The sequence below is a fragment of the Cygnus olor genome, chromosome 8, assembly GCF_009769625.2.
Source record: "Cygnus olor isolate bCygOlo1 chromosome 8, bCygOlo1.pri.v2, whole genome shotgun sequence".
In the NCBI taxonomy this organism is placed as follows: Eukaryota; Metazoa; Chordata; class Aves; order Anseriformes; family Anatidae; genus Cygnus; species Cygnus olor.
The window spans coordinates 11,183,025-11,200,939 of record NC_049176.1 but is presented as its reverse complement, the minus strand read 5'-3'; the positions used below and the strand labels follow the sequence as shown (position 1 = coordinate 11,200,939).

General features: G+C 46.1%; 1 protein-coding gene across 1 annotated transcript in view; it reads left to right on the top strand.

Annotated features, from left to right (window-relative positions):
* XPR1 (xenotropic and polytropic retrovirus receptor 1) overlaps positions 1–17,915 on the top strand; it is a 100,317-nt gene that overhangs the window by 44,113 nt on the left and 38,289 nt on the right. The window lies entirely within an intron of this gene.

Genomic DNA, 17,915 nt, shown 5'->3' with positions numbered 1-17,915 from the left:
GTTTTATTAAATCTCTTTTCCCCTCACCATAATGTTAGTGTATGTGCAGTATCCACAATAGTTTCTCATAGTCATGGTTTTTATCATCTATTCCCTTCCTTTGAGGATTGGTCTAAACTATTCTCAGAGTTCTTAGCTGGGGGAAAAAATAGGTCTGTTACACATGTACCTATCTATTTATAGGAATTCTTTCTAAGTGGTCTTTTATTTCTCATATATTTTCTTAGTTGGGGTACTGAAAGGACATTGAAGACTATTGAAAAGGTTTGGCTTATTTGGAAATAAAAGCTATTTAATTGAAGAAATGCCTTTGTTTCCCACGGCACACACTCTTGTGTCTGTAATTTTAAGAGTGCAGGTGTCAAAGATAGAGGTGACCAGCTCAAGTACTTATCTCAAAACACAGATAACAAGACCATAGTGTTTTTTTTTCCTTGGCTGTCTGGCATAAAAAAAAAATCTGCATGTAATTATTGTAGATAAAGTTGTCATTTTAGTCATATCTATAGATTTGGTTAGTCAATTTGGATGGCTGAACTAAATTGCAGTATCGCTGGTCTGCTTCCTTCCCAGGTCTGAGAATGCACCAGATAAATGTTCGTGATAGCAGTGGCGGCTGTCGCTTCCATTTTTGAGATGCTGTCTGCTATCCTGCGATACGCAGCAAAACATGATTAGGATGTCTCAAGGGATTTTCACCTTTCCAGTCCTTTCCTGATCCCCTTTTTTTCTGTCGGTGCTATGTTTCCAGCTTGCAGTCAAGTGAACGTCTTGTCTTCTCTTTCAGTTTTCTGCAGGCTGTTTGAAAGGTGGAATTCAAAATGAAATGAGGTCTCTATAGTTACTACTCAACGTTGTTTTTTTTCTGATCCCTGCAGGTTTAAATTCCTGCCATTAAGTATTTTACAGAAGAAGTAAATGTTACTGGCCTCATCTGATATCTTTGGCTTTGTAAAGCTTTGTAAAAATGACTCTTTGAAGCGAGAACAATTCCTCAATTAGTAGGATTTTGCTCAGTGTTAGAGGTTGAAAGTCTTGCTGGCGAGGAAACTGGATCTGTGCCAGAACATGCTTTTAAATATCCATATTCTGATCCTGCTTCCAAAGGCAACGCGAAGAAAGCCCGACCCCTGCACTTGGCTGCTGGGAAGGAAGCGCACTGGAAGGAGTCCATCTTATCAGCCTGCGCCGCTTCCCTTTGAAGAGCAGCTCTTTGTGCCTCGCCTCCAGCTTCTCTTTTATTAGAGGTTTCTCTCGCCCGTCGCATCCCCCTGTGAGCTGCCTTGTTAGCACGCAGCCAAGGCAGCTTTTATTTGGGGGCAAGCCCCCAGCAGTGACTCCCTCCTCCTTGCACATGAGAACGGTGCCGGCCCCATCCCACCCGCAGTCCTCCCTGGGTCAGCCTCCAGAGCCTCCGCCTGGCCCACAGGGAGTCCTCTTCCCTTTGTCCCGCACCCAGCACCTTACAAACTTCGTTTCCCCTTTTCCTTTGTCATCCCCGGCTCTCACAAAGGGCCGTAGGCGTGATGACCTGATAGAGCTGCCCAAATTCATAGCTTCCCCTGTCAGTGCGTGTGGTGGCCGTTTCCACCGACGGTTTGGAGCAGGGAAGCCTGCCCAGCCATTGAGAGCTGAGAAGCAGACAGACATCAAACGGTGTCATGGGACTGGAATTTTATTAGCTACCCTTGTTGTTGTTGTGCTTTGGACACGGCATTTAATTTGAGCTAATGAGGAGGTGCTAGGGGAGCCTGCTCGGCAGCGGCGCTGCCGCCTGGCTCCTCACGACGGCTGCACCTCAGCCGCTTGCTGGGCCTGCAGGCCTTAGCGCTTCCGTTAGCCTGGCCACCTCTCCTGAGTGACACAGCTGCCAGCCTGCTCTATCTACTTCACTTTCAGGTTTTGAGGAGCATGAACCTGCAAGCCACAATGTCAGTAATAACCATTGTCCTCCTCTTGATTGCTTTTTCCTGGTGAGCAGCCAGGTTTTTCTGCGGGCTTGGAGGATGGGAGTAACGCGGGGCAGTTAGCCGTGCTGCTTGCACTAGCAGCAGCTATTTTTTTTCTTCTTCTGGAGGACAAACGCAAGAATGTGTAGTCTGTGTGTGTTTATTTTCAGACATAGAGTAGCAATCCTTGCCATGTTTTAAAAGCTGGGTTTGAGTTGCTGCATATTACAATATTGATGCCTTTCAAAGAAAGCTGCCAACTTGATCAAAATAGAGCAAAGAGGAAACATAAGCATGGGCCATCTGAGTGAGGAGTTTGCTGACCTCATTACCTTTCTCCAGCACTTAAAGTGCAGCCGTTTAGACTACGAGCTTCCATCTTACTGACATTCAGAGCCGCTTTTGGTAGCACACTGGATCCATAGTGCCTGCCACCTTTGTCCCTCCCTGCATAAATCATGGTGGCATATTCACCTGCTGGCCTTCTTACTGGGAGCCGGTGCCACAGAGCTTGCCTTAAACCACCCTTCGTGTTGAGCCACGCACTGTCAGCTGCCGTACACGCTTATGACCTGCAGCATTTAGTGCGACAAAAGCCCAAGGGTCTGATTCCTTGCATGTAGTCGTAGAGGGATGGTCTCAGTCGCTGGAGAGCAATTGCTTTAGTAGTGATGTCCTCTTTGTTTTACCTAGCCCTTACTTGCCAGGCCATCTGCAAGTGAGTTGGTTTTTAGAGAGATTTACTCATTCTGACCAAAGAACCTTACTTTCGTGCCAGTTTACCATTTCCCACGGATTTCTGTGCAGGGAGTGAACAGATCAGCTCGTGTCCTCTCGTGTCTCTTTGTCGTATGATTTTTTCCTTGTTTCCAAGGCAACCCCTCCCACCCACCCCCAGCACACGAGGTCTCCATACAACGTAAGTTATTGTCTGGAACGATTATTAGGCTATTATTAAAGTACCACTGAAGTATGTCAGGATCCCGCAGGAATTTCAAACAAGTGGGAGCAGAGACAATAGAGAGCATTAGAGGGCTGCGGGTGCATTGTGCTGCCGGGGGAAAGCGCCTGCAGCCTTCAAACAGCGTTTTGTAAAAAGTACGAGGGGTCTTCCCAAAGCGACAGGAGTCAGGGCTGGCCATGTGGAAAGGTGCATGGGGAGAAATGGCGGTGTTGGTGCTGCTGGCTGCCAGGCACGCAGAGCTACGTCCAAGTGCGATGTAGCACCAAGACTGTTGTTTGGGTAGAAAGGGTAGTGAAATATTCCTGTCCCACGTGGCAGGGAGAGCGTTCTTTACTGGCAAGTCTTGTGTATTCACAAGCTGCGTGTGTGTGTCTGGGTTCAAAAATGAATTGGCTGTCAGCAGTGAAAGGATGCTCAGCCCTGTGCAGTGAGCAGGTAAGAGCAGAAAGTGAACCTCACAATGGTCTGTTTGTTTGCTTTACAAATGGTAGTGCAGTATTTCTTTTCCAAAAGAAAGCTCTTTGTCCATCTCCCAGCTGTGGGAGTTCAGGAGATCGGGAGAAGGGCTGCCTTGCTGTCTGCTCGTGCAGTATGCATCCCGCAGGTGCTGGCCTATTTCTGAAGCCACCGTCCCTCATACAGCGGTAAGATCCCAGCCTTTTCCTTACCTTCCCACATCCTGGGACTGAATTCTCTGCTGCATTGTCTTGCTGATGCAGCCCTTTAGTGGAGCAATAGCAAAGCTGACAAGGTTTTATGGCACCTTATCGATTTCATCCAGGAATTTCCTTCCAAGAACCTGCAATGCCGTCGTGGGTCAAAGATGTCACCAGACTGATGTGACATTTCATTTCTGAAAGCTGCCAAAGAAGACTGCAGCTCACCGATAATATCTTTCTTTCAGGCTGCACAAATGTGAAGAGCAGCAGTGAGAGTGCAGATGGCAAATTCGTTAATGATTTTGCATATGCAAAAAGGAAAGGGGGAGGGGGGTGGACAGGAAGGTTTGCAAGAAGTTTAGTCCTTCCTGTTGGAAAGTGAGACTGTTCTGCTTCTTTAGAAACTAATTCCTGTGAAAAGATTGCTATAGATTCATGCACCTCCATGATTTCCCCCTCCCTCCTCTTCCTCCTTCACGGACTCTCTGCAGAGATAGAGCCTGGCTTCATTCCTCAGCACTGTGCCCTTTCATTGATAAGCAGTGGAGTGAAGTATTTGGGGCTGTTTGTGGGCTTGTTTCTCTTAAATGAGTACACCAGCACAAGTCTGATGTACCACATGTTCCTCAGCTCTCATCTGGCTTTTCTGCCTTTCTCGCATAGATTCTCCAGCTGTGGGCAGCAGCAGTGAGAGCATCCCAGCTAGCAGAGACGCGAGCACACCTGAATGCGTCTGCTGGCAGCTGGAGCCAGGGGCTGGGTTCAGGTTTACGTGTCCTGAGCAGTTCCAGTGCTTGCCTCTGCTCCGGCTGCTGTTTTCCTGACCTCTGGTATGGTAACTGATGTGAGTTCTGTGAGCTTTGTGCTTACCTGTAGGTCTGTGGGTAGCAGTGGTGATGGCAGGCAAGAAAACTCACTGCTGTTCAGAGCTTTTCTGTGTGCCTGTGGCAGCGGAGGCAGCTCGCTGCTCCGAGCTGGCCTCTCCTGAGCGAATGTGTGAATATCTGAACCCACGTTGTCTGTGGGTACTCAACAAACAGTTCACAGCTCATTTCCTTAGTAGCATTAAGAAACATGCTAGTAAAGGAGAGGCATGTGAGGTCACACGTTAGTAAATGCTTAGGTTTGCTCCCGAGAGGAAGGCACTGATGGCTTCTGGCCTGTCCAACCACCTGGGTTCTTGTTCCTCACCTTTCATCCGGAAAACAAAAGCCGGGTTCTTGGTCACAGATTCCAGGCGTAACAGAGGGGAGGCAAAGATCGCAGGGAGCTCTGGAGAGCTGCGGGGCAGTTGCATAAGGTTGGTGGTTTAAAATGCTTCCCAGCACTGTGGGCTGAACAGATCTTCAGCTTTTAGAAAAGCCTTCTGGTGTGGACGTGCCGATGAACCGGTCACGGATAGGTCTTAGTCCGTGGGCTTTACCCAAGGGCTTCTAATTTCATGATGGGTGGAGATATGAAATTGAAATGATAGAATTAATTTTTTAGCTGCAAAAATACATATACATAACATATCACTTGCTATAAATTTTCCAGATTTGCCCACGTACAGCAAACACAAAAGTAAATATATCCATTGGTTCTGCAGCAGCCAGTTGGGTCGGTCTTTCCAAGCTTCTTCTTAAGAAGCAAGGCTGATGTAATGACCAGTGACTTTCTGTGCCCAGGCTGCCTGTGTGTAGCTGTATTTTGTGCCTTGGGGGCGTTCTCCTGCCCCTCAGAACAACCCGCTGTAATTCATGCTGTCTGCTCAGCTACTGCCAGCACTGGGGCTGCTCAGGCTCTGCCGAGAGAGGCCTCGGCTCCTGGCTTAGGGGTGCGTTGCTTGACCCAAACGCAGGTACCTGCACAGCCCTTCAGGTTCTTTCTTTACTCCCCAAAAGTGAAAGCAATATTCTTTTCAATAAGTTAGTAGTTGCCTTTGAATGTTTTAAAATTTATTGTAGACCTTTTGGCTTCACTGCCTTTGATACCTTACATCCTTCTGTTTTCTCGTAGTCATGCGATACAAAACCTCTAGGTCTTGTGTATATCTTTGCTTTATCATTGTTTAGAATATCTAGCACCAAAAGGATGTTTCAGATGACGTGGTGATTGCAGCAAACTCTCTGCTCAGTCCTGGCTATGGATTTGAAATGTTGCTCAGCCCCCTCGTCTGGTTGAAGACTTTAATCCTCTCCTAGAGGGTTTTTTCCAGGCTCGCTCCTGCCATAACCAGTGTCGGGAGCATGACAACCTGTAAGTGTTTGTCAGGTCGGTTCCAAAGTTGGACACTTTCCCCCAAATTAACCGTATTGGTGCTGTCTCCATCTATCAGCACACCTGCTATCTTTGCATTCAGTGCAAGCTACTTCCTTTGTGTCAGCAGCTCGTCTTGTGATACCCTCCTAATTTCTGGTGACTTCTTGTGTCTGAGAGGTTCAGACAGGCGCACCCACAGGTACTTGGTAAGTGTGCATCCAAGACCCAGGACACTCCTTTGGGTTTAATTGCAGTTCCCGTTTATTCAGCTGAATTCAAGATTACAAAGGCAGTGATGCTTGTGGAGGTCATCATCTCTGGAGAGCAAAGATATGCCAAAGCTTTTGTTGCAGCAGATACCTTTTTTTTTTTTATGCAGACTTGTTGGCATCCTTTTGACAACCCCATCTTGTATTTCTGCTGAATTTTGACGGTTTTGTCATCTGCGTGCTACCTGCCATGTGGCATATTTCATTTACTTGTTTGGCAAACGGAAGGAAAATACTTCCATGCTCTGCTTTAAAAATAGTGCAGCCGTCTGTAAGACCAATTATGTTGTGCTGTGGGATTACCCTGATAGCACTGTCTCTGAAGGCAGATTGATAGCGACCAAATTGCAATTTCAGGGTGTGTGTGACTCAAGTGATAAAACAAGAAAGAAACCTAAAATTAGTCCATATGTTACATGCGAGTTTGCAGGGGGCTTGAATCTTTCGGATTAATTTTGGTTAAAAATTACCATTATTTCGGGCATGAAGCAAGAAGCTTCCTGAAAAGCTGAGGTTGCCCCAGTGGGTCAAAAGAGGTGGCTGAGAGTCTGGCAGCCCTCGGGCTTGGTTAGCAGGACCAGGGGCCGTGTTGCTAATTCGGGGTGCTGTAAACTGACCCAGAAGCAAACAGCTCTCGTCACTGGTAGGGACAAGTGCAGCATCAGCAGCTTCCCTTTGTGCTGCCTCAGAGCGGGCATGCAGGCGGTATTACTATCATATGTACATTTTCCCGTGTATTCAAAAATATGGTGGTTCAGTGTTGGCAGACTTTAAGGTTTTTTAGTCTGAAAAATTTCTTTGAAGTTGGTTTTGTGCCTCTCGCCTTCAGGAAGCTCCGTGTGCACAGATAGGGGTATCTGGGCTCGTGTCTCTGGCTTACATTTTCACTTCATTCATTCCATCCCGTCCCTCCTAACCCATCCCTCTTTTCTTTCGGGACTGTAATGAATTAATGATTTTATGTAAATTGGGTGTTTGATGGACTTAGGAGGTGTGCCCTGGGACTTGTTTAAGCTATCACATAGGAAATGCATCATCTGTTTCATGTTTTCTGCAATTGCCATCGTTTTTATTTTTCCTTTATTTCTTCTCCATATTTTCTAACGTGTGTATATATATATATATATTTTTATTTTTTCTTAGATGCGTTCTTTAAGCACATTTAGACCATTTGCCTGGCTTTAAGGATTTAATTGTTTTCCAGTCCTGTCTCCCTGCCCTACCCCACTATTTTCCACCTTAAATAGGAAGAAAAAAGCGACCGTCTCCGGATTACATAGCTGATTGCTATTCAGTTCCCAGGAGGGAGGCACTGAGAGCTAAAAAGCAGGGGCTGGAGGTCTAGGCTCTCTGGTTAGATTCACTGAATGCCACTAATTAGGGTAGAGTAGCCGCTTACATATTTATTCATGTTTCAGAGCAGTTGGTGAATCAATTGAGTGAATGAACTGGGGCGGCCTCGGCGTTTCGTGTGGGTGAATACAGTTCAAAGAAGCCCCAGAACCTATTGAAGCTGATTCTTGCTGATACACACTAGTGTGGCTGTGGCAAAACAGTTCCTCTGTCCCGGGTGGCTTTGGGGTGACATTTTAGGCTCTCCTCATGTCCCCCCTTTGCTTCCCTGTCGCTCTATGCGCTTCCTGCTCTTGAGTTGATTCCATCCTCCGAAACAATTGCCAGACAAAACTGCTTAACTTTTGGTGAGAAGAAAATCACATCGTCTTTAAGGCCATCCTGACTCTGTTTGTGGTTAAAGTAATGGATTAATTTGCCTAAAGCTTAAATTAAAATCCTTGCAGGAAAGAAAATCGGGACAACAACAACTTGGCGCGGATGCTTTGCTGACAGATTTAAACAGTGCAGAATAACCTTGCTGTACACGGTTTTCTTTTCTTGAAGGAGCAGATTGATTTCCCCGTAAACACCTTGAAGTGTTGTCTTTCACCAAAATCCTTTCTGAATTTAGCTCCTAATTGATAACAGCTCGCGGAGCATTTCGGAGCGGGAGGGTAACAGCCTCCTGGTCCCCCCAGCAGCGAGGTTCGCACCCCATCTGCTCAGCCGCTACGAGCGACGTGCCGGCTACTTGAGCAGAGCTCGTGTCTGCTGCCGTGACGCTTTTCTACGAGGATGTGGTCACGAGGCTAAAGCACAATGAGAGCAGCAAGAATAATGCTTTGGGGCTCTGCTTTCGTGAGAAGTGGGGTGCCTCATGGGCGGCTGGAGTGCGCATCGCAGTGTCCGGATTTCCTGGAGCACGCGCAGCAAAAGCTTTCAAATGCCAGGTGAGAGGAGCTCTGAGCTCCTCCCTGCTTTTTCCCGCTGCTCTTTTGAGTGCTAGAATATTTTGTTTGTGTCACCTGTGCTTTAAATAAGGAGCAGTCTTTAATTTAACCACTTGTGCAAGCAGTAAAGTTTCTGGTGAGCCGTAGCTGCGGAGTGGGCACTACCTTGTTGGCTGCTGCTTGGCAAAGGTGCAGCATGCAGCAGGATCAGGCATGGGGCTGGTGTTTTTTTACAGCGAAGTATGCTTTGTGTCCTTTACCCTTAACAGAGAAAGTGCCTGTGTGTAAGGTAAGAGCATATAGAGGCAGAGAGACGTGAAGGTAGGATGGAGAAAGGAACTGGGTCCCTAATATCCAAAATGCATTAATTCCCCCCCCTCTCCCCACTGTCTTGAAAGCTAATCCAGCTGTTAACATGGAACAGCGACACGCTAAAATGTTCTGATTCATCTCGTTGTTCTTGTGTGGGGTACCGCAGGGCGAAGCTGAGGCTGCTTATCCTGATCCTGGCCTCCGGTGCTTCAGCTTGGCCGTGTGAGCTGCTCTGCGAGCTGCCGCGGGGCGCCTCGCTGCGCCTCTGCCTTGGCTCACCGGCCAGCACGGTGTTTTCCCCCTCAGCACACTGGCTTCTAGTTTGTGTTTGGATGCAGAACGTACCTTTCGTGTTGGCAGTTACTGTGCGGTTTGTGTACCCCCTTCCTACCAGGTTTTGTTCTGCAAGCAGTAGGAATTGCTGAAGGGTTCCTTTTGCTGCTTTATTTACGAAGTGCCAGCAGTGCTGCACGTTGAGCTGGGAGGGAATCAGAGGCCTCTAAATCTTCTCATTTAGGGTGTAAAAATCCTTTTTAAAAGGATTCCCGTCCCGGCCTGGCAGGGATGCTGCAGGAGGAGATGCCCGGTGCTGCACAAAGAGGGAGACTGAAGTATAAGACAGGCAGACAAATGAGCACGGTCCTGGTCCCTGCTGCATTTTAATCTTAAACTAAAATTACCCCTTGAACACAGAAGCCCTGTTGAGCAGTTGCAATGGGCATAAGCTCTCAAATCGACCCCATTTTAAAGGCCATCTTCCATCACCTTGGAGGAAGGGCATTTGATCCCCAGCTTCTTCCTTCCACATGCTTAAATCATAGCAAAACTTCCGATTGCAAAGAGGCATCTGAGGAGTGCTTCTGTGGCTTGAATCGGATTAAAACGAGCCCTTTAAGTGCAGGATTGAGAATAAGGGGAGGCAAGGGACGCTGCTGAAGAGTGTGTTTAAAACTCCAAACTTGTGTGGGGGACCTGCACCGGAGGCCTTGTGCTTATCTCGACGTGACCGCGGTGTCTCCGGGCTGTAGCGAGCAGCAGGGTGGGCTCAGCTGGGTGCTGCGCCCGTGCGGGAGGGAAGGGCCGAGCCGTGGTAGGCTTTGTGATGGCGTGAGGATCTGACAGCATCTGTCGCTGTGATATTGTAAGAACTGAAACAGAAGAATTACCATCTTGAGGAGATAAGCAGCTACCCTTAATGTTCCTTTGCTGGTGTTTGAACTCTCTAAATAATGGATATTTCAAAAGAAAAATGCCGGTTTAAATCGTGCAAAACGTTTATGAAGACATTAGTGTAAACACTGATGAGAATTAAAAAGCTTTTTTATTTAATTTTTCCTGGGAAGTTGGAAGAAGCTGTATGCTGACTGTAAAGGTCCCCTGGTAAAATCTTGCACAGAGCCATTCTCGAGTCCCGTGGCATTTCTCCGAGATACCTCAGAACCGTATTTTTCTTCATCCGATAATTGCTTGCTTATTATCTTCTTGCTAACTGTTTGCTCTTAATAGCCGGTAACATAAAAAAGAAAAATAAAAAAGGGAAAAATGAATTTGAATAGTGTTTGTTCCCTGGGGAGAAATTAAGCCATCAATAGCGTGTTTAAAGGAGGTTTGTCTTTGTGCTGCGTTTCTGCTTTCCTCCGTACGGGGAGCTGGTAGCTGGCTCTGCATCATTTGTTTTGTCTTTCTGGTTGCTCTTAATATTAATTGAAGTCTTTCCCAAGACACAGTTTTGTTATTCTTCCCTTACTCATTACTCTCCCTCCTGCTCTGACATCCCCAGCTCTCATGTGTCTGAAGAGTTTTAAGAGGAGTGTTGGTTTTGTTTTTCTTGGTAGTGGTGGTGGTTTGTTCACCTGGCCCTTACTGCCAGTTATTAATGGTTTTATTTCTTTGCTTAACTTACAAATTGTGTTTGTTCTGTTATTGTCACAAGGATGCAGATGGTTTCCTAGGGTGATGGGTGTGGGTCTCCTATCAGCTCCAATTATGCAAAATGATTTTCAACAATTAGCTGTAACTCCTGTCTGCCTGTCCCCAGCGAGGTCTCCAGCACGCGGGGTGCTGGCAGGAGCAGGGCTTCCCTTCCCATTTCCCTTCCCCGTCCTGTCCTGCCTCGACGCCGGCAGCATCACGATGCCGGCAGCATCACTCTGCTCCTCCCCGGATTTTTAAAAAGCTATAATGCTGCTCTTAATTGCACCTTTTCCCTACAGATTTTCAGCATCACTGCTGGCAACGTGCAGGAGGAGGCTGTAGCACGTCTCCAGCTCCTGCAGACACTTGCACCATGCCTGTACCTGGGGAAGGCAGCAAGTGCTTGGTGGGATGAAATGTCTCTGTTTTGGAAACTTTCTGCAGTCCTTCCCTCCCTGCTAGTCCAAATGGATCTTCTCCTTGCTGGACAGGAAAACAGCCCCTTCTGAACTAGTTTCAACAACGTTAAATACGTTGCCTTTCTTCTTTTCCTGCTGGTAGTTGCTAGCTTGAACGTCAGCAACCCATATGGTTTTGGGTGCATTTAATGTGACCGGTCTCTGCTGTGCTGGAGCGTGGCTCCAGCTCAACCTTCCCATGGTGTGGTCACAGTGATGGAAACAAGTCGTTGTTCTGGGTGTCAGGGCTTTTTCTTGAGCCTAATCCCTTACTGTGCAAAGTCAGAATGGGTGCTGAAGTGCTTTGTCCAGTGCTGGTAACTACCAAAACCAGGGTGCTTGGTTAGGTGGGCTGAGGGCTACATCTGAAACGGCCGTTTCTGGTGCTGCACGAGGTGGAGAACAGATGCCAGTAACTGAGCAAAGTCTTCTTGGAAGTTTTGAGGTAGGGCAGTTACTGAAAAAGCTCGAAGCCCATCTTTTGGTTGTACAGACAGTTGTACCGGGACTGCTGGGTGCGAGGAAAAAGCCTGGCTCTCAGAGGAGTCCTAAGGGAGCTTCTGCACGACTGTTGATGCCTCTACTCCTGTGCTGTCCTTTTAAGCCAGAAGAGCTGTGATCAAGTCCTGTTTGTGCAGGCAGTTCGGCACCCCTGCAGGCGGGCAGCTCCCGCAGCCTACATCTGTCTGGGGACTGCAGATCCTGACGAGGAGCAGAGCTGCTTCGGATGTGAGCCTTGGTTGGAACAAGCGCGGCGAGGTCACCCGGGCTGCTGGTGTAGCACAACTGAGCTGCTCGTCAGGCTGTGCCTGCACTCGTGGCTCTGTCACGGTGAAAACGGGAGTCGTTTCTGGGCCTCTTATTTCAGCCTGGGTTAGCACCCTTCTTGGAGGGCTTGCTTGTCCGCACCCTTTCTTTTCCAGCTGTTCTTAACCAGGGAAGGCAGGTATTGTGAGTCCTGTCGCTGGGCGATGTCTCCTGGCAGTCAGGTCTGTCATACAGCATTAACAGCGTCTTCACGGTAGTTCGTGGAATATCGTTAGGTATTTGTGTTACTTCTCTTAATTTATTTTTTTTTCTGTCACAAGTTTCTGCCTCACTGTCCTTCACATGGGAGGTGCCACGTGGCCTGGGTTTTGCAGTTCTGCTGGGAGCACCATTATTTCCAGTAGCACAGAAGGTGAGGTGTTGTAAAAGTCTTGGAACATCGTGGTCATGTGTGAGCAGAGGACAACGGGGGAAGCTGAAACAGCACTGGTAGTGGGCAGAATTTGGAAAACCCGATGGTGCCCAGTTCTAACAGCAACACTGGGGACAGTTGGCCTGGAAGCTGGGATGTGAGCTTACAGAGCCCTGAGCTCTTTCTCCCCCTCCCTTTTCAAGCTTTTTGGAAATGAAAGGAAAGAAGTCTTTTAGATCCTCTTTTGGCTCAATAGGATTGATCTAGACATGCCTTTTGCATGTCTGCTGAAGGCTTAGAACCTTTTCCCTCTGAAGTAAGAGAATTCAGAGGTCAGCTTCAAAGCGCGCTTGCCCAGACAGCTTTGTGGAGCTGTTGTCACAGCAGCACGCAGATAGCAGAGTGCATGTCGATGGATCCCAGTCCCAGCATAACCATGCTTCTGCCATGGTGACTTCTGCGTAGCGTCTGACAAGGGCTACTGCCTTGTTTGCTGTTTGCAGAATGACTTTTTAGCTCCCCTGCCACAGAGCAGTGCTTCCAGACTACAAAACCCAGCAAGCACCCTTTGAGCTGCAGAGCCCACAGCCGGCCAGCTGGGCAGCATCTTCTGATCCCATCGTGCTTTTACGTTGCCAGTCTCTTCGGCACCTGGTTTCTTACCAGGATGGTGTCATTGCTTTAGAGTTTGTGCTTGTGGAGTCACAAATACAAATAATTTATAGTAGACACTTGGTTATACATCTTGCTTGTAGGCGTGTTGTGGAGGTTGCTTTTTCTTCCCAGATAAATAAGCCATCTACAAGAAGCCTGGTGGTTTACTTGAAAGATTCCAGTGATACAACCTAAAAATAAGGAAGCAGATTTTTTACTCACCTGAAAATCATAATTTCTGAAGGTATTTTAAAAGAGATTCCTTTCATTCTGGGTTAATTGACAGAAACAAAATGGTGAACCAAAACCTGAGACAACTCGTACTGTTGACCTGCAGCAGCTCTTCCCTCCTCCTTCCCCTGCCTGCACATAAACACTGCCTGTGCGGACAGCACCAACCTCATTTGCTACCTGACTGGTCATTTCTTATTACTAGATTTAGGGAAATAATTTAATAACCAAATCTAATTTGGGCTAGAGCAGTCATTAAGTGGCGAGCTGACCAGCTCATCCGTGACGGTTTCGAAAAGCAGGTATAGTCTGCTATACTTCTTATTATTTTTGGTGTTTTTTTTAGTGTTAACTAATGCATGAAGCCTCTTCCTTGCTGATTTCATAATATTTTATTTCAATCCACTTTTTGTGGATGGAATAAATTCTGAGAGAGGTGCACATCATTACACATGAGTGTGGAGTTTGCAACTCAGAAGTGAAGGTAAAACAGCATGAAAGCAAACGTTCCTTCCATGCAGTACAGGGGGAGCAGAGTCTGCTTCCTCTCTTCGTATAGCAAGAAGAGATTTCTATATCTATGCTTTGAGCACTTAAAAGCATTCTCATGCAGAAGTTTATTTGCCACAAGATTGGGCATGAAAATGTATGGTGAGTAATTCATTTATTAGAAGCTGTGAGTGAGTGATACCATTTGCAGCTGATGCTAGTGTAGCTTTCTGCACTGAGGAGGGAGTTGCCTTGTGGAAGAATCCTTCCTGTGGAAAAATCCCCCAGTAAACATGAGGACGACACATTAAGGATGTATAGATGATCACCGTTCTTGCATTTGAGCTACACAGTTGGATTTTTAGCTGTAAAACTTTTCACTGTACCATGTAAAAGGTTAGGAAACTACAGTCCTGGTGCTGTAGAATCGTCAAGGATGTTAGGAAATGGTGATGGTTGAGTAGAGAGGAAGAACTGATGGGGGGTTTGGAAGCAGATGTGTTTCTTCTTTAGTGACTTTTTTTTTCTTAGAATTTTGAGTGGTGGGTAAAAGCTGCCTTTTTTTCTTTTTGTTCTCCCTTTCTTTTTTTCCTTTTCCCTAGCATGCTACAAAGCCTAGAAGTATAAGCAGTTGCTGTCTTCCTGGACCTAGGCACAAGAAAACTTCCCTTTAAATTGAAATCCTGCTAACTTTGCTAATTTTTCAGAGCCACAGTCCCACTGTTGCTGTCCTAGTCGAGCCCAATGCACAGGGTTTTTTGTCAGCAAGCGGCCAAGAACAGGGTATGGAAAACATTAAAAGTTTAGCATAGTCAAACAGACAGTGGTGATATTAAACTTGTGGTCACCAGTCCAGTATGATTTAATGTGTTTAATGCTGACGTTTAGTCTGACTTTTTTATACTGAATAGACCACAGAGTCCTCCTAAAGAAAAATAAATAAAATTGCCTCCTCTCCAGCTGAAGTGTTGAAATAGGCTTACTCAGATAAAACTATTTTGTGGCAAACAGAAGGTGATTCAGAGAATTGCACCAGTGCTGCTCCCATAACAAAGCTAATTAATCTTTTTTAATTAGTTGCCCCTTAAAATTCGGTATGATAAAGACTGAAGGATTTTTTGTTAATGATGCCCTTTCAGAGGGCACTGTTCTAACAAAGCAAACCTTTACCGTCTGTTTTCTTGTGTAGAAGTGAGTAAGCTGAGCAGGATGCTGATCACTTGTTTATATCCTACAGCTGCAGAAAACAAGAAATTGGATGTACAGTTCACATTCGCTGAGAAATCAGTCCATGTGCCAGCTCGGGAATGCCACTTGCATGTTAATTTTTCAGTTCAGGTTCTATTTTAGGTGTGCCAGCATCTGAACTCTGCGCAAGCTAGGAAGTGTGGAGACAGGGGAATACGTCCGGACTGCTCCGGCTCACCACTTGGCTTTGCAAGGAGGAACAAGAGGCTTTCAGGCTCACTGTGCTGTCTTCTATTCACAGCAGGCAGTTGCATAGGAAGATGAGGTCAGGAAGCTGCAATATCGATTGGGCTATCTTCTTGGCAGCCTTGTTCATCGTGGATCCTTGGCAACATCGTGGATTTTAGGGTAAATGGACTATTAGGGCTATAGAAAATGAACAAAAGGAAGGTTACCACTGGTCCTTCTTGGCAGCGATAGCTCGATGCCTTTTAGCAACAGCTTCTGTTGTCATGGAGCTTCTGAATCCAAGGCCAGTTTCTGGCACCATCATTTTCTCATGGCAGAAAATGTTGTCCTGTCCTAGCCTTGGGGGGAAAAAAATAAATAAAGGCAATAGCCTTGGCAGCACTTGCCTATTATTGCAGCTAAATCGCTGAACTGCAGTGGGAATGGAACCAAAGGGAAACCTTTTCACAGAAAACCCTGATTTTTTTGAAAGCTGGCATCCACCATGGTCTGCAAAATATCTTTTATAAGAAGATGTTTGGATAAGATTTTTGAATAGTTTATACAGAACCTTGCTTTCCTCTGAGTCAGCAATGTTTTGAGGTCTAAATAGAGACCTGAATTCCTAATCTCAAGGTTTTTGGAAGGTCTTTCAATAGTGGCTTGTTTGTTTTAAAGCACTTTGTCCTCTTCTAAACTTCAGATACAGTGAAACAATTCTACAGACTTACTTATCATTTCCTTAAGTAATGGTAACGTAGCAAACAAGGTATTCATTTATTTGGCAATATGTTAGTTTAACACTGTGTTGCCTTAAGCTTCCTGTTGCCTAAATAGGTGTTGCTTGATTGAGTAGAAATATCTGTGGTCCTTCCTTAAGTCAGCTCTGTTTTGATACTCTGATTCCTGTCATTTGAAAAGCTTCAGGCAGCCAGTGAGCTAAAACTCTGCATATTAAGTACGGCACCGTAATTTCTAGCAGCTGCTGGGTCAAGGGCTAGGGCTCTGCAGGCAAGTCCAGGTCGGCCTTGCTGGCAGGGCCCCAGGGTATGGTGTTGCAACTGCTGTGGCTCTGCCCTTAGAAATTACCAGCCCCAAAGCAAGCAGAGCTGTTTTGTGTCCTTCTGGTGCTTCAGGCTACCCGCAAAGGGGGATTTGTGTCTGGGCAGCAAGCGGGGCCTAGCAGTCGAGGCACGCGCCTGTATGGCTCTGCGAGCTCTGCCATGGGCCGAGATGGGTAATAACGCCTCAGGGCCACAGCGGCTTCTGCTCAGCAAAGAGGAGCTGCAGCCCTCTCATTTTGGGGCCTGTCTGTGCAAGGAAGGGAGTCCTGGGCCCTGGGAGGAGCCGCGGATCTGCAAGGATCAGTCCCCAGGAGCCAAAACCTGGAGTTTGGACCAGCCTCTGGGGCTCTTGCAGTTCTTTTCTGCAAGCTCTTGTTTGGATGGTGGAGTTGTAAACACTGCTCGTCTGTGCAGGACAGCGTTTTCTCTGTTTTGCTCTTTTGGGGTTGAAATAAGCATTGTCAAAGTCTAGAACAAGAAGGACTTTATCTAGCATTGCACCCACAGTCTTGTGTGGTGTTACTTGCTCTTGCTGTCCAAACCCTTTGAAGTGTTAATGTAGTATATGTAGGTTTATGGTGTTTAATAACACTGCCACAAGCATTAAAAAAACAGAAAATTTCAACTGTTAAAAGTTTAATTGATTAATACTACTTTGAGGTTGTTTTGCTTACAAATTAATGCTAAGAGAAAAAGATTTTTTTGGTTGTGACAGTCCTGAATGTTTATCTGCCAGTGACTGATATTGTTTTTGTAGACACTCTTTTTGTCTCATTTTAAAAACATGCAGTTCAAAATCTATTTCTTGACCTTTTCAAGACCATTTAAGTAACTTAATTTTTTCTCTTTGTAATAACACTACCTTTTTTTAGTGTGTAAGACTGCATGAGAATTCAGGAAACTATGGCAGGTATAAAGAATCTGCTGTATTTCAATATTAGGAACACTTGGGTATTTGAGTATGACAGTGCTAAAATGTGCAATTACAGTGTGGGTTCCTTAATTTTTACTCATTGTCTTTGACGTTCTGGACTTCTGGAGATGTTTCACTGTATTCCTTATAATAACAAAGCAGCTGAATTGCTGCTTTAATTGCCAAATTTGACTTTAATTACAGAATTGTGCATAGTTCTTCCAAAAGAATTAAAACAGCCCCAAAACAGCTGGGGAGAAGTGAGGATCTGATCGTGGTCACCACAGTTTAGGCCCACTTTGAATATGAGATAAAGTATTTATTTTTCAGGAAGGACAAATGTGGTTTTTCCACACAGGACTTCTCATCTACTTGCCAGGCAGATTTTAGTTTGTTGCGGTGCTGCGTTTGTATTTGAAAGCTCAGAGGCTGAGCTGAGGAAGGAGCTGTTCTGTCGTCGATTCCTGGTAATACAAAACATGAAAGGTTTAAGCAAGGTCTTGAAGTGGCTTTTTTTATTACAGCCTGCCTCTTTGCTTATGCTGAAGTCTGAAAGTCTGGCACAGAGGTATGGTGTTGAGCACTGCTGATCGCTTCTCTGAAAATAGGGCTCCAAGAGAAAGCAAAGTCTTGGCTTGGTTTGTGTGGAGTGCCAGAGCAATGTCTCTCTGGAAGTGAAAATCTCCAAGCTTGATGTGAAGAAAGGTTGCTGTGCAATGAAATAGCACCAAAAAGCGGAATAGGGCTGAGACATTTGGCAAAATCTGAACCATTTGCTGAGGAGAGACTATTCAAAATTAGATATGAAGGAGGAGAAATAGTGGTAGCAAAGAGTTAAAAAGGTTATAGTGACGAGAATGGTGGCTGAAGCCTGTGAGTCCACCAAGAAGGTCAAATGAAGCCTTCAGTTAAGTTTG